Genomic DNA, 27,417 nt, shown 5'->3' with positions numbered 1-27,417 from the left:
GCCTTCATATAGCCTGCTCCTCCGTCTACATGCAAATAAAATGGTTTGTCATAGTCTGGCAAAGCTAGGACTGTGCGTGTTTGTAGGTGTAATGGTTCTTCTTGATTTGGAAGGAAAAGTAAGCGCAGACAGAGTCCCAGGGAGTGTCCAAAAAGTGATTTATTAAACTCACACGTATTACACAGTGTGGGAGGCCGGTCTCCCCGTTCGGCTCAACACAGAAAGCTTTATACCCTTTATGACGTCAGAACAATTCCTGGGAGTCATCTTATCAGAACAACAACAACCCTTTCCCAGACTTGAAACCAGATGTTTCCCATCATCAGCGTCTGGGAACATAACAATTGTGTAAGACGAGTGTGCTGTTGTGTAAGATTGTTGGTCTCGGCCACCGAAAGTTCAGCGTCCTCATCTGACTTACTGTGGACCCATCACTATGCTGCATGATGAAGCATAGCATCTAGAATGTGTCATTCTGCGTGCCCTGGCCAATATACTGAGTGGTAAATGATACATGATAATAAGGATGATAACCGGATAATGACAATGATAAGTGATGCAGACTAATGAAGTAATGATGAAATAATGATTGTGAATAATAACACAGTGACAGAAAAATAACATTCCTTTACGTGACAACTCCTCCTCTTGGGCTCGCTTGCGAGACCAACTTACACCAGGATTTGTCTCACTCCTCCTTCCAGCTTACAATCTCCTTCAAGGGCATCATGGACTCAAGCGCCGCTGAACCCTTCGAGCCAGAGCTCAGGGCTCTCTCCACCATCTTTACTAAAACCAGCCGGACCAGAGGGATGAGACAACATCCGATCATTAATATAGCAAGAAAAATAACAAAAGAAAACATGGCAGACATAACAACACTCTTCCATTGCCCAAAGACAGACGTGAACCAGTCTCCCAGTCCAGTGTTCACACCTGATTGCTCATGCATGGTTTTAGATAACATTTTCAGACTCTCAAGCGCTCTAGTAACCGTACCGTCTGGGGCCGTATTGTTGGGTATAAAAGTACAGCACATGTCCCCAAACATGGCACACACACCACCCTTCTCAGCCAACAACATGTCAAGGGCCATTCGATTTTGGATTCCCATTAACGACGTCGGTCCCAATTGTTCCGCAAGGCCTTCTACCGCGTCCCTAGTGAGATTAGAGAGTCTCAACACATTATAATGAACATAGTGAATGCGATCAACATTTTTATTTGGAGTTATCCACAGAAACACACTTTCAAAACCGGCCGCTATCTGATTAACTAACTTATATTCATCTGGAACTCCCCTGGGAACTCCTATTGAGTCAATCCAGGTTGGCGAGTCCCATCTTGGGTCATATTTGTGCACACCCCTAACACTTCTCCTACGTCTGGCTGTCAACACACCAGTGTCTTGCTGTGGAACTGTCTCTACTCTATTTCCTATCAGCATCAACGGTGCTCCTAGGCGCACCAGAGCACAGGTTCCCACACTCCCCAGTGGAACCTGTACCAAAAGGGTGTACTGCCCCCAATAATAATATAGCCCACCCCTTGCCCAGGTGCCTATAATAGTATTTGGGTCACTTACATTATTGGTAGTCCTGCCGGGGACTGTCCTCTGACACCAGCTTGGATCAATTCTCCCTAACGTATATCTCACGCTGTCTGTAGAGAACTCAAAACATGTATAATTATCCTTTTTAGGTGTGAATGAACCTGGTTGTGTACGTTTATCAATTGGCGGATATAAACCTGACAAAGTGGTGCAGTTACCTGTGTTTACCGCCTCTCTAGTTAATCTCAGCATACAATCATAACCCCACTCATCCTCTGGATACAGAGGAGCGGGTTCAGTGAACAGACGAGGCCTAGCTGTAGCACAAGCAACACAATCAACCACTTCCTGCTCTTTAGCATTTTGAGCCACCCAATCTAACCAAAGATTCCTATCACCAAAACCTGTGGCACGCTCTATTAACTCCTGAGGTTTTAACCTAGTGTAATCTGTGGCAACAAACCATTTCTCTTCTGAGTCCTGGTAAGTAACTGTCTCTAAGAGATCCATTTGCTCTTTGAGATTCATTACAGTGTCATTCCCTACCGGTTTAGATCTTGGATTGAATAAATTCACCCGAATTATCCCTGTTGGATCTGTCCCTGCTTTATCTACCCCTATTACTAAATAGAACGCACCTCCCTCATAGGCTGCCTCCGGAAGTCTAGTCCACGGTCCTAGGGAGAGAGTGACAGGGTTATGTGTAACAGAATAATCTTTCTGAATGGCTATCCCTTCAAGGGCCTGTGGAACTGTTGGCTGCCATCCTACTCCTGTCCACGCAACCACATCCTGCCAAGAACACCACTGATCCGTTATATAACTGTAAATGTCTCCTTCCTGTGATGGGCCCCACACCGACTTAGGGTAGCATACCATAGGGTGATAACAAATCCACACATCATATGTTCTCCAGCTGCTACCGTCTCCTGGGCATCTAATTACCTCACACAAATCGAATGTGAATGCCGTCGTGGACCCATTAACATACCCAAACTCGACTCCCCCACTGGCCTTGAGACACCCATCGTTCCCACCTGAGCCAACCTCGCGCTTGAATTTTCTCGACGGCTCGATCGGTTTGGACTTTGGAGCGGATAGACCTCTGCGTCTGGGCAATTCACCTGCCTGCCAATAAACAAACAAACACGTTACAACACTTATCAACCCCAACATTCCGGTTAATTTCCAATTTTCCCACAATTTCATGATCACTGTTCCCAGGCTCTTTTACTTTTACTTTAAACTTCGTGATAAGAGTATAAGATTATGAGTATAAAAATATGCGATTAACGTACAAGACTATTACGACTCCTTTAAACTATCAATTACTTTAGACTAGAGCCCTAGCCTATCATGAGCCTGGAATGAATTGATGCTTGGCGCGTGACGCTCCTCTTCTTTCTTCGTCTCCCCAGGTAGACTGCTGGGGAGAACCGCTGCACAGGGGGAGAGGATTATTCTGCCTCTATGTTCCCCCCCGTGTTACTTTGGGTGGAGCTTATCTCGAGTAAGCTCTCGTCCGCCACTGCGCATTGAGACCAATGGAACCAGGTCTCACCCTTTCCCTTCAACCGAACCGCACTGGTGGTACGAGCCGTCACCTCGAATGGCCCCGTCCACCTTGGATCTCTCCACTTTCGCTTAATGACCTTCAGCCACACCGCCTTGGCGTCGGGGACGGACCTGTCCACCGCATTCACCCCCACTCCAACCTGTTGTGTGAAACTAGACACAAGAGCTTTTAATTCTTTCCAACATTCAGCATGCTTTCTATTACTTTTTATACTCTCTTCCGCCGGGACTGTTGTCCAAGGACCTGGAAACTGTCGTCCTGTCAACAGCTCATATGGTGTGAAACCTGTGGATTGATTAACACAACATCTTATTATCATCAATGCAATTGGCAGGGCTGCAACCCAATTTAGCCCCGTCTGAGCAGAAATTTTAGCTATCTTATTTTTCAGGTTTAGATTCATTCTTTCCACCTTCCCCTGGGACTGAGGATGATACACCGTCCCAAATCGGTGCTGCAACCCCAGCTTCTGTTCTACTTCTGCCAAATCTTTATTTTTAAAATGAGTTCCATTGTCTGAACGAATTCTTTTAGGAAAACCATGCCGGGGGATGTAATGATTGATTAAACACTTAATCACACTTTTTGCATCCTCCCTCTTTGTTGGCCACGCTTCGGGCCACCCCGTCAGAGCATCCACACTCACCAGCAAATACCGGACTCCTCCCGGTCCCACATCAATCATGTCAGTGAAATCAATGACAATCTCTTCCCCTGGTCTTTCTGGAATGGGGAACTTACCTGCCTCCGGTTTAATCACTGGCTTTGGATTGTGCCTCCCACAGATCAGGCACGTCCTAGCTTTCTCCTTAATCATATCCCTCAAAAAGGGATGCCACCAATGGCACAGATGTCTCTCCATCTGGGCCACACCCACATGGCCAAGCCCATGTGCTTCTGCAATCTTCTGTTCCGCTAGGTTGGCGGTCAACACCGGTCGTCCGTCAGGTCCTCGCCAGAGACCTCCTTCTTCCCATGCTCCTCGATTCTTCCAGACCCCCTTCTCTTCCGGGGCCGCCTCCTCTTGGGCCTTCCTGGCCTCCTCCAACATGTTGACTCCTACTTCTTCCTCCACACTTATTTGCACGATCTGCCGTAGTGCTTTATAGCCTGCTGCCTCTTTCGCAGCTCGATCGGCTTCCTGATTTCCTCTGGCCACCATGCCAGTCCCCGAGGAGTGACCTTTACATTTTATGATACTCACCTCCTCTGGGTCTAACTACAGACCTGTATCCAACTTACCATTTTTAAGTAAAATTTTAGAAAAACTTGTTTTTACTCAGATTAATGACTTTTTGAGTGATAGACAGATCCTGGAGATATTCCAGTCTGGATTTAGGGTGAACCACAGCACAGAGACTGCTCTCCTAAAGGTTTTAAATGATCTTAGATGTAACTGGGACTCCCAAAAGCTCTCAGTCCTGGTGCTACTGGATCTAAGCGCAGCCTTTGATACAGTAGACCACGCTATTCTCTTAAACAGACTGAAACACATGGTGGGCCTCTCTGGTGCTGTACACAACTGGTTCACTTCCTATCTCTCAGACAGAACTTTTATGGTGAGTATGGATACATGCTCCTCTAAGATCCATAAAATGACATATGGTGTGCCTCAAGGGTCAGTTTTAGGCCCTGTACTTTTTAATTTGTATATGCTCCCTCTCGGCGGTGTCATCAGGAGGCATGGAGTGAACTTCCACCGTTACGCTGATGACACTCAGCTGTACATTTCCATGTCTCCTGATGACACAGACCAATGGATGCCCTTTTTAACTGTATTTTAGATATAAGATCTTGGATGGCAGAAAACTTTTTACAGCTTAACCAGGACAAAACTGAAGTTTTAATTGTCGGTCCTGAGGCTCAGAGAGAGAAACTCTTGTCTAAATTACAGGCATTTTCACTATGTCCTTCGCTACAAGTGAAAAACCTGGGTGTTATTTTTGACTCTGAGCTTGGTTTTATCCCACATATTAAACATGTAACCAAAATTGGATTTTATCATCTAAAAAATATAGCCAGAGTCCGCCCTATTCTCTCTCGGACCAACACGGAGATGTTGATGCATGCTTTTATTACCAGTTCGCATTGATTACTGTAATGCCCTGCTCTCTGGTCTTCCTAAAAGGAATATTTCAACTTTACAACTTTACAAAACTCTGCAGCTCGTGTGCTGACAAAGACGAGAGGGCGGGCCCACATTACAACCGGTTTAGAATCGCTGCACTGGCTCCCCGTGTGTTTCAGGATCGATTTTAAAGTTCTTTTATTGGTTTTTAAATGTCTTAATGGTCTTGGGCCTTCTTATCTCTCAGATCTGCTTTTACCATATGAACCCTCGCGGACCTTGAGGTCCTCTGGTACTGGCCTTTTGATTGTCCCTAAAGTCAGGACACATACTCACGGGAGAGGCAGCTTTTCAGTGGTATGGTCCTCGTCTGTGGAACAGCCTGCCGGAGGAGCTCAGGGCCGCAGAGAACATACATGTTTTTAAGAACAGGCTCAAGACCCACCTTTTTAATTTGGCTTTTACTTAACATTTATTTATTTTACGCTTATTTATTCTATCCTGTTAGTCTATTGTTAATTTAGGTTTTACCTAATATTTATTGATTTTATTCTTATTCATTTTTTAATCTTCTTACTCTATTTATATTTATATTTATATTGTATCCCGTTCTTATTTATTTTATCTTTTTACCCAGTATATACTCTTATTAGGTCATATCTCCAGTGGTTTCCTCAGAGGGCGCTCTCTGCACCGGGGCTGTGATCGACCATGGCCGCTGGGGCTCTGGGGGTCCTCTCAGCCTGGCTGGGGGGCTTCTTTGCCTCCCTCCTGCTGTGTGCCCAAGCCTGGAGGCTGCGGTCTGTGACCGGCTTCCGGTGCAGACGGCTCCCATGATAGTGTTTCCTCACTTGGCTCATGCGTACCCAGTCCAATTTTACTTTTTAAGTGTGCACGTGTGTGTGTGTGGGGGGGGTGGGTGGGTGGGGGGAGGGGGGGCTGCTTTTAACCATGTAAAGCACTTTGTGCTACATTTTTTTTTGTATGAAAAGTGCTTTATAAATAAAGATTGATTGATTGATTGATTGATATATGTGTAAAAAGAAAATGTACGAGCTGTGAAAACTGTTTCTGATAAAATGAAGACTGATATATTAAATATTCGTTTATTGGTTAAGAAAATCATACCATGTCATAACTGCTTTAAGTCATACAGAATAAATATCAGAGCCTTAAACTGGATGACTTCTGCTAAATGGGTCAAACTGGGCAGAAAGTATACAAACACATATCATCCTTATAGAATATGATGTAACACTATAGATCAACTTACCTCAGAATATATAAAGCATATAAACAATTGCAGCATTATGATGCAACAAACACAGCAGTACTACTAATCCAAAATACTCAGCTTCATAGAACTGGAACAAACATTTATTTTTAGGTCGATTCTGCTGCTGATACATACTTTAGGTTTCTGAATATTAAACTTGTTGCTGCCTTTCATAGTGTGTAACTTGAAGGCCCTGAGTACTTTCTCTCCCACACTGAAACACTGGAATGATAAAACTAGTTGAACATTACCTAATAAGACTGATTCAGGACAGACAAATAGTTATGCTAAACTTTTCTAGCAGTCCTTCACAAACAGGGAACAGTCTGTGTATTCTCTCCGTCTGTCAGCTGATGCTGGCTCTTCCTCCTCCTCTTCCTCACACACTGCTGAGTTTGTCCTGGTGGATCATCAGGGGTGCAAAGCCTCACAGATGATGTGCAGCATCCCTCAGTCTGTCCTCACTCTGGACACTTGCAGTTGTCACACATGGAAATCAAATGTGTGATAAGCTGCAGGATTCAAACACAAGTGTAATTTATAAATACATGTTAATACTTTTATTACACAATCAGAGAGAAAGAAACAGAGAGAGAGTGCAGGACAGACAGACACGAGACAGTCTCAGGTGTTTACACTGCTACAAAACAGCACAAATGAAGGAGGATTTAGTGTTTGTGTTATTACGAGTGCTAAACAAGAAGAGTTCCCAGCTGGTACAGTGGACACATGTGTGACTCCTGTGATTAAAGCATCTTTCTTTCAGCGTAACGAGTGAACCGTCAGCTCGTTCGAACACACGTTGAAGTCCGTTTGGCTCGACACCACCGAACAGAGGCAGCAATTTAACATAGCTAACATTAACAGTGCAGTGAATCCTGCTTGTGCCGTGATATTCAGGACTGCAAACCGAGCAGCATCACTGACTTTCAGCTTGTTGTGTTTGTGGATATATGACTGACTTTAATTATCCATAAAATCATCACATTCTTTGTAAGATTAAGGCCGACTATTGAACGGCGTATATTTTGAAGTAAAGGCTTTAAAACCAAGTTAGTACAAACATCACTAATGTCACATAGCTTTCCCGACATGTGGCCAACAGTAATGTTTTAATGTTCTTCATTATTAAACATTTGCGCATAAATAAGTGACATAATATTCATTACTTGCTTTTGAAAGTTTACTCTTCGGCAGCTCCATTTTTTTCAGAAAAATTATCTACACCACCGCCGCGCTATGAAGTCTGGGATATGTTGGGCCATAAAAGCTACAGCGACCCATCCTTAAAATTCAGGGAAATGAAGGACGCATTTGACGGCCGCATTTCGAGCAGCCTTTGAATTGGGACAGCCTTCATCGCGTCACTGTGATGTAATCGGTCTTGAAATGCAGCCTTTAAGGCTGCAGACCCTGGCTGTGTCCTTCAAAAGAGACTCTACGCCAGGGGTGTCAAACTCCAGGCCTCGAGGGCCAGTGTCCTGCAGGTTTTAGATCTCACCCTGGGTCAACACACCTGAATCAAGTGATCAGTTCATTACCAGGCCTCTTCAAGAAATGTTGAGGAGGTAATTTAGCCATTTAAATCAGCTGTGTTGGATCAAGGACACATCTGAAACCTGCAGGACACCGGCCCTCGAGGCCCGGAGTCCGACACCTGTGCTCTACGCGTTCTCAAACGAGGCTCAAAAGGCAAGGTTAGGGAAGCCATGAACTTGGCCTTATCAGTGAGAGATCTGGCCACGTAAGCTTTATGACCTCCATTGGCAGATGATACTCTGGCTTAGTGGGTGGATCCACTGTGCATGTGGCAGGTTAGAACTACCGTTTTTAAGAGCATGATACATGGGAGAAATGCTGTGGCATGCACTTATTTCAAGCAACAATCAATTATTTCAAGCAACAATCAAGCAATATCCACCAGCCACGTGACCAACCCAACACCAGCAGTTGGCTCAAACAGACTCAAACGAACGTTCATGAAAAGTGGGAACTTCTGCCAAACCACGTGGCCTAACGGATAAGGCGTCTGACTTCGGATCAGAAGATTGAGGGTTCGAGTCCCTTCGTGGTTCGTTGTGAGTGCTTGAGGAGCAGGCATGCGTTCCCAGTTTGTTCGCAGCAGGCCGACCTCGCATCCTTTATGTCATCCAAAATTGCTACGCTGTTGTCAATTTCATGTTCTTCAACAGAGACTCTACGAGTTCTCAAACGAGCTCGAATGGCCAGGTTGGGGACTGAAGCCATGAACTTGGGCCTTATCAGTGCCAGGCTCGAGTCATCTTGGCTTAGAAGCAACCATAGAAAGTCAATAACATTCCATGACCTCAAGCGACACAGGTGAAAAAATCACGACTTGGAAGCATGCTGTTGGTGGAACACCACCTGGAAAAGATCCAGTGCGCTCTGTTTCACTCCCCGTTGAAGGCATGTGTTGGACTTTGTTCAAAAAACAGCCATGCCGCTATACTTGAAGCATTTTCATTAGGAAACACAGTGCTTTCGACTGTTTTCATATTTTAGTCTACTAAAGTATGACTTTGTTAGTTTCTCCAGCGACATTGTTCATCAGCTGAACTGCATAGGTGGCTTCTGATCAGTAGGAGCTTCCAAGAGTTGACTTTTATTGGTACAGCTTGAAGTAATTTCTTGTAAACACACATTTCTCTTGTGTTCTTAACAGTTCTTCCACCCTCTTTTTGGTATATTAGTCAACAAAAGGATCAGTTCACACACATGTTGTAGGCCAGTTAGCTCAGCTGGTCAGAGCGTGGTACTAATAACGCCAAGGTCATGGGTTCAATCTAGGGATGCACCGATACTGGTATCGGGTATCGGGAGCGATACTGTAAAATGTGGTATCTGTTAACTCGTGAAAGTTAATCGATACCACGAACCGATACTAACTTATTTCATTAATCAGAGGGTGGACTGTCATTTTTGTTGTAATTTTTTAGATTGGCCACTAGGGGGACATCCCGCGCTAAACAGGCACAGGGTTAGACGAGTGAGACTGGCGGCTCCAGATAAAAAAAGAGAAACTGGAGGCTGCTGTAGCTAGGCTAAACAAAATGTCAGCAGTGTGGACCGGAACAGCCAACTTTAAACTCGGGTTTTGGAAACGCGATGAAAAATGTCAAGAGAAAATCCACGAGCAGTTAAAATAACAGAGGCTCTGACTCATTTTATTGCTCTGGGTGACCAGCCAATGCCGGTCGTGGAAAACATAGGATTGCACCGTCTTCTCAGCATACTCGAGCTGCAATATAAAATTCCCAGCCGCCCACACATCAGGGAGATAATGGTGCCAAAACTTTCTAAAGAGGTAAGACAAGCAGTGTGTGCGATGTCAGTCCTTGGTTTAACGGCACAGTGGACTGATGATCCACGGGCAGATGGGGAGTTCGTTCGTCAATGCCAAATACTTTCGTTATTTTGTTTGTTTGTTTATTATATGGACACTCTGCAATAATTTAAAAGTTTATTTTATTCTCAAACCTAATTTGTATTTATTTTATTCCAAACAGAAGTGTTTATTTATTATTCTGAAAGCTCGAGACAGTGCCAATAGTTCAGTGATATTTTGCTAAATTACAATGTGGAGACTCTGCAATAATTTAAGAGAAGTGCTTATTTTTCACTTGAAATTTTTTTGTGGTCATTTTTATTAAGATAGTATTTATTATCAGCAGAGAATAAAATAAAACCTCTCTTCCAATTCATTGCATTTGTGTGTGTGTGGTAGAAGTATCGGTTTTTGTACTCAGTATCGGCAAGTACTCAGATCCAAGTATCGGTGTCGTATCGGTTTGAAAAAATTGGTATCATTGCATCCCTAGTTCAATCCCCATACTGGTCTTTCCACCAGCCATCCAAGCTGCTGTGTCATGACAGACCGTGGATTTTATTTGGTGGGATCCAAGAAAAAAACCTCTGCCAACTTCCAAGTGAGTAATGTACGCAACTACAAATGAAAGCAAAACACAAAATTCACTGACACATGACACGCTAATGAATACATTACATGCTTAGCTACAATCCCCAAATCACTTTTCCAGCTACTTTCTGGATAAATCACTCATTTCCAAAGTCCTGACACAGCATACTGCATCAAAAACTGCTGCTTTATATCACACCTATCGACCCTAACATTAGAAGACGCACACCATGTATTGTTTTGTTTCAAATTTCTTCTTAAAGCGTTTTTTGTAAGTCAACAGAATACTTTTTTTTCCCACTATGTTGAAGTAATTTCTTGTAAACACACATTTCTCTGGTGTTCTTAACAGTTCTTCCACACTCTTTTTTGGTATATTAGACAAAAAAAGGGGTCGGTTTAGGCACAAGTTGTAGGCCGGTTAGCTCAGCTGGTCAGAGCGTGGTGCTAATAACGCCAAAGTCATGGGTTCAATCCCCATACTGGCCATTCCAGCAACTGTCCAAGGTGCTCTCTCATGGTAGATTGTGGTTTTTTGTTTGGTGGGATCCAAGAAAAAAACCTCTGCCAACTTCCAATGTGACAGATCGGGCCACATAAGCTTTATGACCTCCACTGGCAGATGATACTCTGGCTTAGTGGGTGGATCCACTGTGCATGTGGCAGGTAGTACTACGTTTTTAAGAGCATGATACATGGGAGAAATGCTGTGGCATGCACTTATTTCAAGCAACAATCAATTATTTCAAGCAACAATCAAGCAATATCCACTAGCCACGTGACCAACCCAACACCAGCAGTTGGCTCAAACAGACTCAAACGAATGTTCATGAAAAGTGAGAACTTCTGCCAAACCACGTGGCCTAACGGATAAGGCGTCTGACTTCGGATCAGAAGATTGAGGGTTCGAGTCCCTTCGTGGTTGGTTGTGAGTGCTTGAGGAGCAGGCATGCGTTCCCAGTTTGTTCGCAGCAGGCCGACCTCGCATCCTTTATGTCATCCAAAATTGCTACGCTGTTGTCAATTTCATGTCCTTCAACAGAGACTCTACGAGTTCTCAAACGAGGCTCGAAATGGCCAGGTTGGGGACTGAAGCCATGAACTTGGCCTTATCAGTGCCAGGCTCGCGTCATCTTGGCTTAGAAGCAACCATAGAAAGTCAATAACATTCCATGACCTCAAGCGACACGGGTGAAAAAATCACGACTTGGAAGCATGCTGTTGGTGGAACTCCACCTGGAAAAGATCCAGTGTGCTCTGTTTCACTCCTCGTTGAAGGCATGTTTTGGAATTTGTTCAAAAAAACAGCCATGCCCGCTTGAAGCATTTTCATTTTCATTAGGAAACACAGTGCTTTCGACTGTTTTCATATTTAGTCTACTAAAGTATGACTTTGTTAGTTTCTCCAGCCACATTGTTCATCAGCTGAACTGCATAGGTGGCTTCTGATCAGTAGGAGCTTCCAAGAGTTGGCTTTCATTGGTACAGCTTGAAGTAATTTCTTGTAAACACACATTTCTCTTGTGTTCTTAACAGTTCTTCCACCCTCTTTTTTGGTATATTAGTCAACAAAAGGATCGGTTACTCACATGTTGTAGGCCGGTTAGCTCAGCTGGTCAGAGCGTGGTGCTAATAACGCCAAGGTCATGGGTTCAATCCTACGGTGGCCCCTAGAGACAAAGCACTTGCAAACTCCAAAACACATGCAAACCCCAAAATACATGCAAATTCCAAAACACAACAGAAGTGCTCCAGGACGCTAGGGGCAGTGTTGAGCTTTTGTTACCTAGTAACTACACAAGCTAGGAAGTACCAATGACCGGATTTGGACTGTATCCCAATTCAGGGTCTGCTGCCTTAAAGGCCGCATTTTAAGGCCTATTACGTCACAGCGACATGATGAAGGCTTTCCCAATTCAAAGGCTGCTCGAAATGCGGCCCTCAAATGCGTCCTTCATTTCCCTGAATTTTAAGGATGGGTCGGTGTAGCCTTCATGGCCCAACATATCCCAGATTTCATAGCGCGGCGGTGGTGTGGAAAAAAAACGGCGGAAGCGGAGCTGCCGAAGAGTAAACTTTCAGAAGTAAGTACTGACTATTATGTCACTTATTTATGCGCGAATGTTTTTATAATGAAGAACATTAAAATATTACTGTTGGCCTCATGTCGGGAAAGTTATGTGACATTAGTGATGTTTGTACTACCTTGGTTTTAAAGCCTTTACTTCAAAATATATGCCGTTCAATAGTTGACTTTACTCTTACAGAGAATCTGATGATTTGTGGATAATTAAAGTCGGTCATATATCCACAAACACAACAAGCTGAAATTCAGTGATGCTGCTCGGTTTGCAGTCCTGAATATCACGGCACAAGTAGGATTCACTGCACTGTTAATGTTAGCTATTTTATATTGCTGCCTCTTTTCGGTGGTGTCGAGCCACATGGACTTTAACGTGTGTTTGAATGAGCTGACGGTTCACCCGTTAAGCTGAAAGAAAGATGCTTTAATCACAGGAGTCACACGTGTCCACTGTACCATCTGGGAACTCTTCTTGTTTCGTAATAACACAAACACTGAATCCTCCTTCTCTGGTGCTGTTTTGTAGCAGTGTGTACACCTGAGACTGTCACCTGTCTGTCTGTCCTGCACTCTCTCTCTGTTTCTTTCTCTCTGATTGTGTAATAAAAGTATTAACATGTATTTATAAGTTACACTTGTGTTGAATCCTGCAGCTTATCACACATTTGATTTCCATGTGTGACAACTGCAAGTGTCCAGAGTGAGGACAGACTGAGGGACCCACTGCTGCACATCATCTGTGAGGCTTTGCACCCCTGATGATCCACCAGGACAAACTCAGCAGTGTGTGAGGAAGAGGAGGAGGAAGAGCCAGCAGCAGCTGACAGATGGAGAGAATAGACAGACTGTTCCCTGTTTGTGAAGGACTGTTAGAAAAGTTTAACATAATTAATTGTCTGTCCTGAATCAGTCTTATTAGGTAATGTTCAAATAATATTATCATTCCAGTGTTTTCAGTGTGGGAGAAAGTATTCAGGGCCTTCAAGTTACACACTATGAAAGGCAGAAACAAGTTTAATGTTCAGAAACCTAAAGTATGTATCAGCAGCAGAATGGAGCTAAAAATAAATGTTTGTTTCAGTTCTATGAAGCTTTGAGTATTTTGGATTAGTAGCACTGCTGTGTTTGTTGCATCATATTGCTGTAATTGTTTATATTCTGAGGTAAGTTGATCTATAGTGTTACATCATATTCTATAAGGATGTTTGTATACTTTCTGCCCAGTTTGACCAATTTAGCAGAAGTCAGCCAGTTTAAGGCTCTGATATCTATTCTGCATGACTTAAAGCAGTTATGACATGGTCTGATTTTCTCACCCAATAAAGGAATATTTAATATATCAGTCTACTCTTCATTTTATCACAAACAGTTATCCAGCTTGTACATTTTCTTTTTATAAATATATGTAAGCAATGAGCCAAATTCAGTAATGCCAACATACTGAAGGAACAACATTTGTCTCTTATATATGATACACCTATATATGCACTGTCAAAGATACTTGTCTTTGAGTGAAGATTTAAGGTGATAAGACATATAAATAACTGCAACTTGAATCTGTACTGAAGCTCAGTATTTGACACAGAGTTCATGTTCACTGCTGTAATAGCTAATAATGATTAATATAATAACTATAATATTGGCCATATTATATTTACATTACCAAAGTGATATGACTTTAGTCTCATGAACAACATTAGCTAATTGTTATTTACTAACTAATCTTAAATAACTTTTCAGTCCAGAAATGAAGCCCGAAAATCATGTTTTACTGTCCTGTGGTCTCAGCCTCAGATACTTATCAAATCACACAAAGATCATGTATAAACAAACAAACAAATGAACAAATTATGTTCTCCTTCATTTCTGTCAAACAAAGTTGTATGACACGTTTCCAGCGGTTAGTATCATGGTTGCTAGGCAACCTGGGAAGCGCGACAGAGACTAGACCGTCCCATACAGACAAACTTGCCGTTTATTTTGCAAATCGAGCTCAACACTGCCCCTAGCGTCCTGGAGCACTTCCATTGTATTTTGGATTTTGCATGTGTTTTGGGGTTTGCATGTGTTTTGGATTTTCCAAGTGTTTTGGATTTTCCAAGTGTTTTGGAGTTTGCAAGTGTTTTGGGATTTTCCAAGTGTTTTGGGATATTTGCAAGTGTTTTGGAGTTTGCATGTGCTTTGGATTTTGCAAGTGTTTTGGATTTTGCATGTGCTTTGGAGTTTGCATGTGTTTTGGATTTTGCAAGTGTTTTGGATTTTGCAAGTGTTTTGGATTTTGCAAGTGTTTTGGATTTTGCATGTGCTTTGGAGTTTGCATGTGTTTTGGATTTTGCATGTGCTTTGGAGTTTGCATGTGTTTTGGATTTTGCAAGTGTTTTGGATTTTGCAGGTGTTTTGGAGTTTGCAAGTGTTTTGGATTTTGCAAGTGTTTTGGAGTTTGCAAGTGTTTTGGAGTTTGTATGTGCTTTGTCTCTAGGGGCCACCGTAGTGTAGGAGATTTTCTATGAAGTAAACACATTACGTCTCTGAACACATTTTGTAAATGGGACTGTCACTCACTTGTTGTTTGACGACATACAAAGTTTGTTCCCAGTAAGGTCTCAATTTTCGAGGTCCTCCCCTCTCACTCATGTTACGGACTAGGACACTGTCTCACCAGGTTGGAGAGTGACTGTGTTCTGTGTGTGATGATCATAGTTCTTCTACCCCTTGCACTAGAGTGCTGGCTGTTCTCAGCTGCAATACGATAAGCCTCTTCCATCCACAAAGCCCACTTTTTAGCATAGCTCTGAGGTGTTTCAGTCCCATCTCTGGCTAACAAGCCAAAAATGAAGTCTACTAGGAGACGGGGGTGTCGACCAAACATGAGGTAGTGGGATGAAAAGCCTGTTGCCTCATGCCTGGTGCAGTTGTATGCATGTACTATCTGAGGCAGATGCTCTTTCCAGCTGCTCTTTGCCTTCTCCTCCAATGTCCTTAGCATTTGAAGAAATGTCCAATTGAATCACTCAGCTGGGTTGCCATTTGGATGGCATGGTGTTGTCCTTGAGTGAGCAGCTCCAGCCAGGTGTTGTAGGGTTGCTGATGTGTTTGACTGGTTTCTTTTGCTTAATGCAGGGGTGTCACGGCCTTTTATGTTCCAAACACCAAAAAAAGTCCAAGAAAAGGCCGTGGGTGGCAACGGGAAGTTTGTTTTAGAACGCACTTCTGACTCCATTGTTTAAAAATCATATGTCGTTTATTTCGTGGAAAATTATAAACAAAAATCAACCAAATAACTTCTTAAAACTTAAAATTAAACGAAAGTTAACTCAATTTGCTTTAACAACTTAAAAAGTGGTCAAAAAATCATTTTCTAACCCCCCCCCCCGTCTTCCCATCAGACATTTGGCAAACAAAAAACCATCTTTACCACACCCCTCCAGGGTGCTCTTAATCCCCTGATTAATGGGAGGGTCCATAAGCCAATAAACCAATCACTTTCCAAAAACTTTCCAATAAAATGAATTACAAATTTACATAACAAAAACTAGGTCAGCATATTCTTACAACTTTAAAGAAAAAACAAAAATTAATACAAATTGTGTTTTATAAACATTCAACAAAAATGCCCACAACACAGGGGTGTTTTCTGGTCACATACGCCTCAATGTCCCTCTTCATAAAAGCCCAGTAGAAACGGTCCCGTGCCAAGTGAATGACCCTCTTTGCCCTGCGTGACCCAAGTCATCATGGAGATGTTGAAGCACTAGGAGTTGATATTGTGCTGGCAGCACAAGCTGCCTTCGCTGAGCCGCTGTACGATGTTGCAGCTGATTTTCCATATGAAGCTTTCCCCACTCATGCATAAGCTTTCTCATGGGGCCACTGGCTCTCCTTCTGCCATCATTAGTTATTACTGATTTTGTTTCTTTCAGTTTGATAAGTTAAATGATAGAGGGATCCTTCCTTTGGGATTTTACCAGGTCACTGTGACAGGCTGCAATGGTGACATGTTCACAGGTGTCTCTGGCTGGGCATTGTAATGGTTCTTTTTGATTTGGAAGGAAAAGTAAGCGCAAACAGAGTCCTAGGGAGTGTCCAAAAAGTGATTTATTAAACACACACGTATTATACAGTGTGGGAGGCCGGTCTTCCCGTTCGGCCCCGATACAGAAAGCTTTATAGCCTTTATGACGTCAGAACAATTCCTGGGAGTCATCTTATCAGAACAACAACAACCCTTTCCCAGACTTGAAACCAGATGTTTCCCATCATCAGCGTCTGGGAACATAACAATTGTGTAAGACGAGTGTGCTGTTGTGTAAGATTGTTGGTCTCGGCCACCGAAAGTTCAGCGTCCTCATCTGACTTACTGTGGACCCATCACTATGCTGCATGATGAAGCATTGCATCTAGAATGTGTCATTCTGCGTGCCCTGGCAAATATACTGAGTGGTAAATGATACATGATAATAAGGATGATAACCGGATAATGATAATGATAAGTGATACAGACTAATGAAGTAATGATGAAATAATGATTGTGCATGTGAATAATAACACAGTGACAGAAAAATAACATTCCTTTACGTGACAACTCCTCCTCTTGGGCTCGCTTGCGAGACCAACTTACACCAGGATTTGTCTCACTCCTCCTTCCAGCTTACAATCTCCTTCAAGGGCATCATGGACCCAGGCGCCGCTGAACCAGCTGAGCCCAAGCTCAGGGCCCTCTCCAGCATCTTTACTAAAACTCGCCGGACCAGAGGGATGAGACAACATCCGATCATTAATATAGCAAGAAAAACAACACAAGAAAACATGGCAGACATAACAACACTCTTCCATTGCCCAAAGACAGACGTAAACCAGTCTCCCAGTCCAGTGTTCACACCCGATTGCTCATGCATGGTTTTAGATAACATTTTCAGACTCTCAAGCGCTCTAGTCACTGTACCGTCTGGGGCCGTATTGTTGGGAATAAAAGTACAGCACATGTCCCCAAACATGGCACACACACCACCCTTCTCAGCCAACAACATGTCAAGGGCCATTCGATTTTGGATTCCCATTAACGACGTCGGTCCCAATTGTTCCGCAAGGCCTTCTACCGCGTCCCTTGTGAGATTTGAGAGTCTCAACACATTATAATGAACATAGTTAATGCGATCAACATTTTTATTTGGAGTTATCCATAACTGGCCGGTTTTGAAACACACTTTCAAAACCGGCCACTATCTGATTAACTAACTTATATTCATCTGGAACTCCCCTGGGAACTCCTATTGAGTCAATCCAGGTTGGTGAGTCCCATCTTGGGTCATATTTGTGCACACCCCTTATACTTCTCCTACGTCTAGCTGTCAACACACCAGTGTCTTGCTGTGGAACTGTCTCTACTCTATTCCCTATCAGCATCAAAGGTGCTCCTAGGCGCACCAGAGCACATGTACCCACACTTCCCAGGGGAACCTGTACCAAAAGGGTGTACTGCCCACAATAATAATATAGCCCACCCCTTGCCCAGGTGCCTATAATAGTATTTGGGTCACTTACATTATTGGTAGTCCTGCCGGGGACTGTCCTCTGACACCAGCTTGGATCAATTCTTCCCAACGTATATCTCACACTGTCTGTAGAGAACTCAAAACATGTATAATTATCCCTTTTAGGTGTGAATGAACCTGGTTGTGTACGTTTATCAATTGGCGGATATAAACCTGACAAAGTGGTGCAGTTACCTGTGTTCACCGCCTCTCTAGTTAATCTCAGCATACAATCATAACCCCACTCATCCTCTGGATACAGAGGAGCGGGTTCAGTGAACAGACGAGGTCGAGCTGTAGCACAAGCAACACAATCAACCACTTCCTGCTCTTAGCATTTTGAGCCACCCAATCTAACCAAAGATTCCTATCACCAAAACCTGTGGCACGCTCTATTAACTCTTGAGGTTTTAATCTAGTGTAATCTGTGGCAACAAACCATTTCTCTTCTGAGTCCTGGTAAGTAACTGTCTCTAAGGGATCCACTTGCTCTGTGAGATTCATTACAGTGTCATTCCCTACCGGTTTAGATCTTGGATTGAATAAGTTCACCCGAATTATCCCTGTTGGATCTGTCCCTGCTTTATCTACCCCTATTACTAAATAGAAACGCACCTCCCTCATAGGCTGCTTCCGGGAGTTTACTCCATGGTCCTAGGGAGAGAGTGACAGGGTTATGTGTAACAGAATAATCTTTCTGAATGGCTATCCCTTCAAGGGCCTGTGGCACTGTTGGCTGCCATCCTACTCCTGTCCAAGCAACCACATCCTGCCAAGAACACCACTGATCCGTTATATAACTGTAAATGTCTGCTTCCCGTGATGGGCCCCACACCGACTTAGGGTAGCACACCATAGGGTGATAACAAATCCACACATCATATGTTCTCCAGCTACTCCCGTCTCCTGGGCATCTAACTACCTCACACAAATCGAATGTGAATGCCGTCGTGGACCCATTAACATACCCAAACTCGACTCCCCCACTGGCCTTGAGACACCCATCGTTCCCACCTGAGCCAACCTCGCGCTTGAATTTTCTCGACGACTCGATCGGTTTGGACTCTGGAGCGGATAGACCTCTGCGTCTGGGCAATTCACCTGTCTGCCAATAAACAAACAAACACGTTACAACACTTATCAACCCCAACATTCCCGTTATTTTCCAATTTTCCCACAGTTTCATGATCACTGTTTCCAGGCTCTTTTACTTTTACCTTAAACTTGGTGATAAGAGTATAAGATTATGAGTATAAAAGTAGGCAATTAACGTGCAAGACTATTACGACTCCTACTAGAGCCCTAGCCTATCATGAGCCTGGAATGGATTGATGCTTGGCGCGTGACGCTCCTCTTCTTTCTTCGTCTCCCCAGGTAGACTGCTGGGGAGAACCGCTGCACAGGGGGAGAGGATTATTCTGCCTCTATGTTCCCCCCCGTGTTACTTTGGGTGGAGCTTATCTCGAGTAAGCTCTCGTCCGCCACTGCGCATTGAGACCAATGGAACCAGGTCTCACCCTTTCCCTTCAGCCGAACCGCACTGGTGGTACGAGCCGTCACCTCGAATGGCCCCGTCCACCTTGGATCTCTCCACTTTCGCTTAATGACCTTCAGCCACACCGCCTTGGAGTCGGGGACGGACCTGTCCACCGCATTCACCCCCACTCCAACCTGTTGTGTGAAACTAGACACAAGAGCTTTTAATTCTTTCCAACCTTCAGCATGCTTTCTATTACTTTTTATACTCTCTTCCGCCGGGACTGTTGTCCAAGGACCTGGAAACTGTCGTCCTGTCAACAGCTCATATGGTGTGAAACCTGTGGATTGATTAACACAACATCTTATTATCATCAATGCAATTGGCAGGGCTGCAACCCAATTTAGCCCCGTCTGAGCAGAAATTTTAGCTATTTTATTCTTCAGGTTTAGATTCATTCTTTCCACCTTCCCCTGGGACTGAGGATGATACACCGTCCCAAATCGGTGCTGCAACCCCAGCTTCTGTTCTACTTCTGCCAAATCTTTATTTTTAAAATGAGTTCCATTGTCTGACCGAATTCTTTTAGGAAAACCATGCCGGGGGATGTAATGATTGATTAAACACTTAATCACACTTTTTGCATCCTCCCTTTTTGTTGGCCACGCTTCGGGCCACCCCGTCAGAGCATCCACACTCACCAGCAAATACCGGACTCCTCCCGGTCCCACATCAATCATGTCAGTGAAATCAATGACAATCTCTTCCCCTAGTCTTTCTGGAATAGGGAACTTACCTGCCTCTGGTTTAATCACTGGCTTTGGATTGTGCCTCCCACAGATCAGGCACGTCCTAGCTTTCTCCTTAATCATATCCCTCAAAAAGGGATGCCACCAATGGCACAGATGTCTCTCCATCTGGGCCACACCCACATGGCCAAGCCCATGTGCTTCTGCAATCTTCTGTTCCGCTAGGTTGGCGGTCAACACCGGTCGTCCGTCAGGTCCTCGCCAGAGACCTCCTTCTTCCCATGCTCCTCGACTCTTCCAGACCCCCTTCTCTTCCGGGGCCGCCTCCTCTTGGGCCTTCCTGGCCTCCTCCAACATGTTGACTCCTACTTCTTCCTCCACACTTATTTGCACGATCTGCCGTAGTGCTTTATAGCCTGCTGCCTCTTTCGCAGCTCGATCGGCTTCCTGATTTCCTCTGGCCACCATGCCAGTCCCCGAGGAGTGACCTTTACATTTTATGATACTCACCTCCTCTTGCACATGGCTTCCTCCATGTTTCAACTCCCCAATGAGACATGCACAAGAATGTTGCACCTTCTCTCTAAAACAATCTCCGGCCAACCTGTAACCTTGTGTAAAAACATTACCTCAGCAGTTACATGTTAAGCCTATTTAACTCCCAGCTCCACCTGGAGACTGTATCCTGCAAAACAAATCTGTTAAATCAAACTTCTTATTTACAACCAACTATAGATCATGAGAGCAATAAAGTATTCAGCACAACAGACAAGTATCATGTGCAGGTTTTCTCCAATCATTAACTCACTATTATTACCATAATTTGTCTCCAATCATGAATCATCCCAATTTACTCCACAATTTACTCAGTGACTTTCCTTAAGCAATGTCACTCCACCCCTTTATCACTAGGAACTCAAAAAGTGGCCAGCTAGTGAGCTCCATGTTGAACTATTCCATAAACACTGCATCTCTTATTTGTTTCCTCATGTCACTTGTCTGTTTTCTACCGAATCCTCCACATGCACCTGCACTCTTAACAAAAGCAAAACAAACGTTAGCCACACACATTGACCATCCCGGTGATCAGGCGTCATAACCTATAAACACAGTTTTCTTCACACATAAGCCCAGAAATCCTGTAGTGGAAAAACCAAACGTCAATCAATTGTCCAGTGGTAAATCACATGATCAAACCACATGAAGAACTGTAATGCTGTAGAGAAGAAAATGCAAATGTTAGCGCTGCGCAGATGTATACACTTTCTCACAGTTACATCTGTGAGCAACACACAACACAAACCCATGAATAACACAACCCTGGTAAATTTACAAACACAGAAAGTGGCATTTAAAAGTTAAAACGGCAGGCCAAAGCTCCCGCAACCTCGGATGTTGCTATCATCTTTCTGCTCCTGTAAAAGAAACACACATAAATTCATCCACCCTTTCGTCCTGTCTAGGTGGAGGTTAACTTTGAGTCGTGGTCAAGTCTTATCAGCTTTTGTCAGCTTTTACCAGTCAGTCAGTTTGTTTTTATTTCCATTCATTCATCCATTCATTCTTTCTTTGCTGATAGTGGAAACCATCGTCGCATTTGATCTCCACCCTCAGCAAAATGACGTCATTTCAAAAAAGAACTTTAGATCGGATTACCTCGCTGAATCCTTCTTAGGCCGGGACTCTCATATTCTAATTGTCCCCAATAAGTGGCTTCCCCAGAGCCCATTTTAATGTGGAGAAACTCACTTGCAACAACCTTCTGGACGACGTGTAGCGCTTTTAATTCCCAACGTGCAGATCTGCTCAAAGAAAAGAAATTCACAAACAAAATCAGTGCACTGTTCAAAAATAAAAATAAAATAAAAATAAAATGAAAAAAATAAAAGATAAAACTGAAAAACAAAAGTAAATAAAAATACAGAAACCCGGTCTTAGGACTTGTCACTCTTATAAGTGAAAAAATACCAAATCTAAACTTGGTGGCATGGTAAAACTTTCCCCATACTTCAGAAACAAAAACAAAACAAAACAAAACAAAAAATCTGCTAGTTTCACTCATTTAAACTCTGGGTGCAGGATTCTGTTCACCCCTGCTATCATCTTCCCCAACATAAGACTAATTCAGTCTATGTATCAGTTCTCAATCCACTTAATAAACCAGACAGGATGCTGGTAACCGTATTACCTTCTTAAAATTGTGTTTGATCCTAATGAGCTGATCGCGTATGTGTGTGTGTGTGTGTGTGTGTTAGTCGGGTTAATACATTTTCTATTTCTATGTATCCTTTTATGTACCTTCCCCCTTTTTTCTGAAACAAACTCCGTTCACTCCTAAGTTTGTTTCAGAAACATCTAAATGAAAAACTCTGACATAGTCAGGCACAGCTAAACCCCAAATGTTTGCAGGTTACCATCGGCAACCACACTGTGTGTTGTTAACCCCCTCCTACAAATGCCCTCTTTTAATGTGTTACACTTTATGTATGATTCTGTGTTATCTCTAGTGCATATCATGTGAAGGTGTGGTGTTATCTTTTCATTTTTTCTACCAGTACACTTGCATACCTCAGTGCTTGTCTTCCTCCCCCTTTTGTGGTGGTCTGGACACTGTGTCAATCCTCCACTCCCAGGCAGGCGCTTGTCTCCCCGGATTCCTTAACCCAATTTAATTCCCCAAACTACAACAGCAGCCTCAGTCCTCTTCTGCTCCTTTCCTCTCCGTTCTTTTCTCCCACTTTTCAGTCCAATGGCAGTCAGTTCTCTTCAGCTTTGTCCCGTGTATCTCTTTGTCCCACTGTCTCTCTCACTGCCATCTCGCTCCAAACATGGCAAATGTCAAACTCAGGCAGTCTCCTCAAAGGTCCTTCACACACAGTGAGGTTGCAGCTTGCTGGAAACGCATCTCCATCCATCCAATCCAGATGGTGGATCTTCTCTTTCTGATGCCGTTTGCCCACAGCGCTGCTGGACCTCTCTGCTCAGAACTCCGGTATTGTCTCTTGGACTTCTGTCCATTGTTAATGTTCATGCTCGTGCTTCTGGAACTGCACTCTGTGTCTTCAGGGAGAGATTAGCTTCCTTGGAGCTTGCTTGTTCAGGATGAGGATGGGAAGCTGCAAAACAATTCAGCCAAAAATTCTGGCTGGGTGTTCCTATTTTTGTTTCTAATGATTTTAACCTATAATTTTCTTCCGACTGCTGCCCATGGAGAAGTGATTCAGGTCCGTTTCCCCACCTGTAAACGACAGACTGAGAGACTCTCATTATTCACTGTGACTCCAGATGTTTTCATCACTCCTAAAACAACACATCTCTACTTATTTTGTTTTGAACTCTACTGACTTTAAACCCCAAATGTGAATTTTTAGTTGTTCATAACCGCAAACACAAAAAATCTTCTTGATGTTGTTATCAGTTATTTTCGTCCACAACACTCCAAATTATGTTTTCATTTTGTGTCCAGCAGGGGAATAAGGTGACCTCTAGCATCACTGCTTCACCAGTTGGAGACAATTTCTCACTCACACTTCCACACTTTTATTTTCTTTGCTTATTTTAGTTCCTTTTCTTTCTCTTTTCCTTTCCTTTTTTCTTTTCCCGGGTTTCGGCACCAAAATGTAATGGTTCTTTTTGATTTGGAAGGAAAAGTAAGCGCAGACAGAGTCCTAGGGAGTGTCCAAAAAGTGATTTATTAAACACACACGTATTATACAGTGTGGGAGGCCGGTCTTCCCGTTCGGCCCCGATACAGAAAGCTTTATAGCCTTTATGACGTCAGAACAATTCCTGGGAGTCATCTTATCAGAACAACAACAACCCTTTCCCAGACTTGAAACCAGATGTTTCCCATCATCAGCGTCTGGGAACATAACAATTGTGTAAGACGAGTGTGCTGTTGTGTAAGATTGTTGGTCTCGGCCACCGAAAGTTCAGCGTCCTCATCTGACTTACTGTGGACCCATCACTATGCTGCATGATGAAGCATTGCATCTAGAATGTGTCATTCTGCGTGCCCTGGCAAATATACTGAGTGGTAAATGATACATGATAATAAGGATGATAACCGGATAATGATAATGATAAGTGATACAGACTAATGAAGTAATGATGAAATAATGATTGTGCATGTGAATAATAACACAGTGACAGAAAAATAACATTCCTTTACGTGACAGCATGTTAGGCACAGGGCAGCGACATATGCAGCATCTTGTCTCTTTGCAGACTCACAACCCTTCTTTTTTAAAATTATAGTTCTAAATTGGAAGATTATTGTGATCTTGAAATATTAACATAAAATTATATTTTAGTATTTTTGTTGCTCAAAATAAGCGTCGCATAACGTGGAAGCCGGTGTACCCGCCAAAACGCCGTGCGTTTATGGAGACTTTCAACCCCGGGTCGGCCAAGTATGGAGAAATGTAAGAAAAGAAAAATATCAGAAGAAAATAGAACATTTAATGATGCCTGGGCAGATTCATTTGCATTTACTTCTGACGAGAGTGGCCTACCAGAATGCCTAATTTGTGGAGAGAAACTGGCTAACAAAAAAAGGTTAAATATCGAAATAAAAACACAGCCTTTGCTGAAAAATATCCAGAGGGAGAAGAGAGGAAAAAAGCCTTTTTGGAAGTGATTTGGAAGGCTGATCTGTGGAAAAATCAATTCAAGAAGTGGATGAAGTCTGCATATGCAAGTTTTGTGGCCGCTCAGGAAATGGTCAGGCGTGGGAAGCCGTTGACAGACAGAGAATATATGAAGGAATCATTCATTAAGATTTCAGAACACCTATTCGTTGACTTTGAAAACCAGAGTGCACAATCTCTGTGCAGAAAATCCGAGCGATGCCTCTCTCTGCGAAGACTATCAAAGACAAAACCATCAAAATGGCAGAAAATATCACAAGACAGCAAATTCAAGACATCAGTTCAGCTGCAGCGTACAGGAACATGCACAGCTGCTTAAAGCAGTAGTGCCCAGATTACTTACATCTACTTCCGTGCAACTGATATAAGATGCGGTAAGCTGAACACAGCTTCCTCGTGGGTTCACAGCTTGTGTTGAAAAATAGTAACGCGACCGCACCGCATTTTCTTTGATTTGATTTGATTTGATATACCTTTATTAGTCCCACAAGGGGAAATTTCATAAGGCTGCCGACCTATTACACGCAATGGCGGCGCCATCTTACCCTCCGACTATACATACATTACACAAACATCACATGGGGAAGACAGGTCAGAGAGGTATAACAATGGAAAATGCACCACACGAGGAAAGATAAGGAGAAAAAAATAACTCCTCCCAGACTGAGCTCCAACAGGGAGATCAGTTTGAGAACAGAAAAAAACACCTCTGCACATGAAAAAACTCTTAATACACCAAAGAAACACATGACAAGTAACAGGGGTGGGTAAAGGGTGAGAGACAGCCGAATTAGACACTACATCCGGGCCTGCAGCCTGTGCGCTGGTCTCCTTGATCCCCGTCAGCATCGGAAGGGAATAAGCATCGAAGGCGTTTGGAAAGGGAGGGGGGATGAGTGTGTGCATATCAGTGTATATGTATGTGTGTGCGTGTCCAGAGTTCAGCTGAGACAGTGTCCTTCGCCCTGCTAGGCTAAGTAAACAGTCTTCCAGCCAACCCAGGTGGCCTTGCATGGAATGGGAAGGAACAGACTAAACACAGTCGTTATCAGGGTGTTTTTGTTAGGGTATCCGCATGAAGTGATAGTGGTTTTTACTTTAGTGCGAACAGCTCATATGAATTTCAAAGCAGTTCTACAGTCCAACACTGGTCTCTCAATCTCCCGTTGGAGAGCCGCGAGCTTCGCCATACTTGCGTTCTGTGACGTTGTCATTTCTTGTGCTCAAGGAGCCGATTCTGAGAACTCACGACCACAGTGTGCCTCCCCGAGATGTAATCCAGTCTGCACTCAGAGATCTTATTCTGAGTATTCACAGCAGCCGTAACCTTTCCAAGATCTTATCAATCAATCAATCAATCCCAGAGGGCAGCCTTGTGGGGGTTTGAACAGCCGGTTCCGCTTTCTTAATTCTTTGATAAGTCAGGGCCAAGCCAGCTCCGATCAGCCAGAACCCTGTTACCACGGTTCCGAATAGGTAGATATCTTCAGCACTCAGGCTCACCCAAGCCCAGACTTCTCGTTGAGAAAGGGGTGTCAATTGCATTTAGGGACCAGTTGATCAAATCCAGAATTCCTCTTTTAGGTTTTAGAGAACAGACTGTGAGAGAGTGTTCCAGGGAAAAGTAACACAAAAAACACCAGACTAGACAAGGACGCAAGAGGCTAAGCAGGAGCGCTAAGGGAGAGGAGGAGGAGGAGAGGAGAAAAGTGTGACCGCCTTCGTCAAGAGCAAGAGCAGGAAGAAGTTCTTGCTAGTAATGGAAACGGCGTTGTAACAATAAAAATAGTAATTAGTTAGATTACTCATTACTTGAAAAGCAACACCGTTAGTAACGCCGTTACTTGTAGTGCCGTAATTCCCATCACTGCATATAAGGCATTCAGCTTGATGTCATGAATTCATACAGCTTGATGTCATGAATTCATACAGCTTGATGTCATGAATTCATACAGCTTGATGTCATATAGGTCACACAGTTTGTCATCAAGCCACTCTCATCGGCACTTTCTGGTGATTTCAGCTCTGGCTTGACTGACTGGGATTGATATTTGACATCACAGAAGAAAGACGACTCCTGTATTGATATTTGACATCAAATATCAATGCCAGAATGTGTGCCGATGTATGTGCATTAATGTGTGCATGCATAGAGTCCTGAGGTTGGCTGGTAGGGTGGACCTCTACACATAATCACAAGTGTGTGCAAACATTACCATGTTTGGATTTCTTGGAATTTGGTTTCTTTGGGGGATTTCTTCAAGTTTTTGTAATGCGACAGGTTAAAGAATTAACATTCAGCTTACCCTCTGAAATGTCAGTGTGCATCTCAGATGTGTTGTTGTCATCAGGGATGATGTGACGTACCAGCCAATCCATCACCGCACCCAGCTGCAAAACTGTGACGCAATCTGCTGTGGTGGCATTAAAGTCCTGCCAGTTTACAGCGGCTGATTTGGTCCCTAAAATCCAGAGAGTAATTATTCATGGTAAGGAAGTCATGTGGACTCTAAGCGTGT

At 43.4% G+C, this 27,417-nt stretch overlaps 3 non-coding genes across 3 annotated transcripts; all 3 read left to right on the top strand.

Annotated features, from left to right (window-relative positions):
• Positions 1–8,474: 8,474 nt before the first annotated feature.
• On the top strand, positions 8,475–8,547 carry trnar-ucg (transfer RNA arginine (anticodon UCG)). The gene has a single exon. It is a non-coding gene; the product is annotated as a tRNA-Arg (tRNA).
• A 2,277-nt stretch (positions 8,548–10,824) lies between these two features.
• trnai-aau (transfer RNA isoleucine (anticodon AAU)) lies at positions 10,825–10,898 on the top strand. Its single transcript has one exon. It is a non-coding gene; the product is annotated as a tRNA-Ile (tRNA).
• A 363-nt stretch (positions 10,899–11,261) lies between these two features.
• trnar-ucg (transfer RNA arginine (anticodon UCG)) lies at positions 11,262–11,334 on the top strand. Its single transcript has one exon. It is a non-coding gene; the product is annotated as a tRNA-Arg (tRNA).
• Positions 11,335–27,417: the final 16,083 nt, after the last annotated feature.

This window comes from Neolamprologus multifasciatus, unplaced genomic scaffold, assembly GCF_963576455.1.
Source record: "Neolamprologus multifasciatus unplaced genomic scaffold, fNeoMul1.2 chr13_unloc_3, whole genome shotgun sequence".
Taxonomy (NCBI): domain Eukaryota; kingdom Metazoa; phylum Chordata; class Actinopteri; order Cichliformes; family Cichlidae; genus Neolamprologus; species Neolamprologus multifasciatus.
This window is presented reverse-complemented; position numbering and strand designations above follow the sequence as displayed.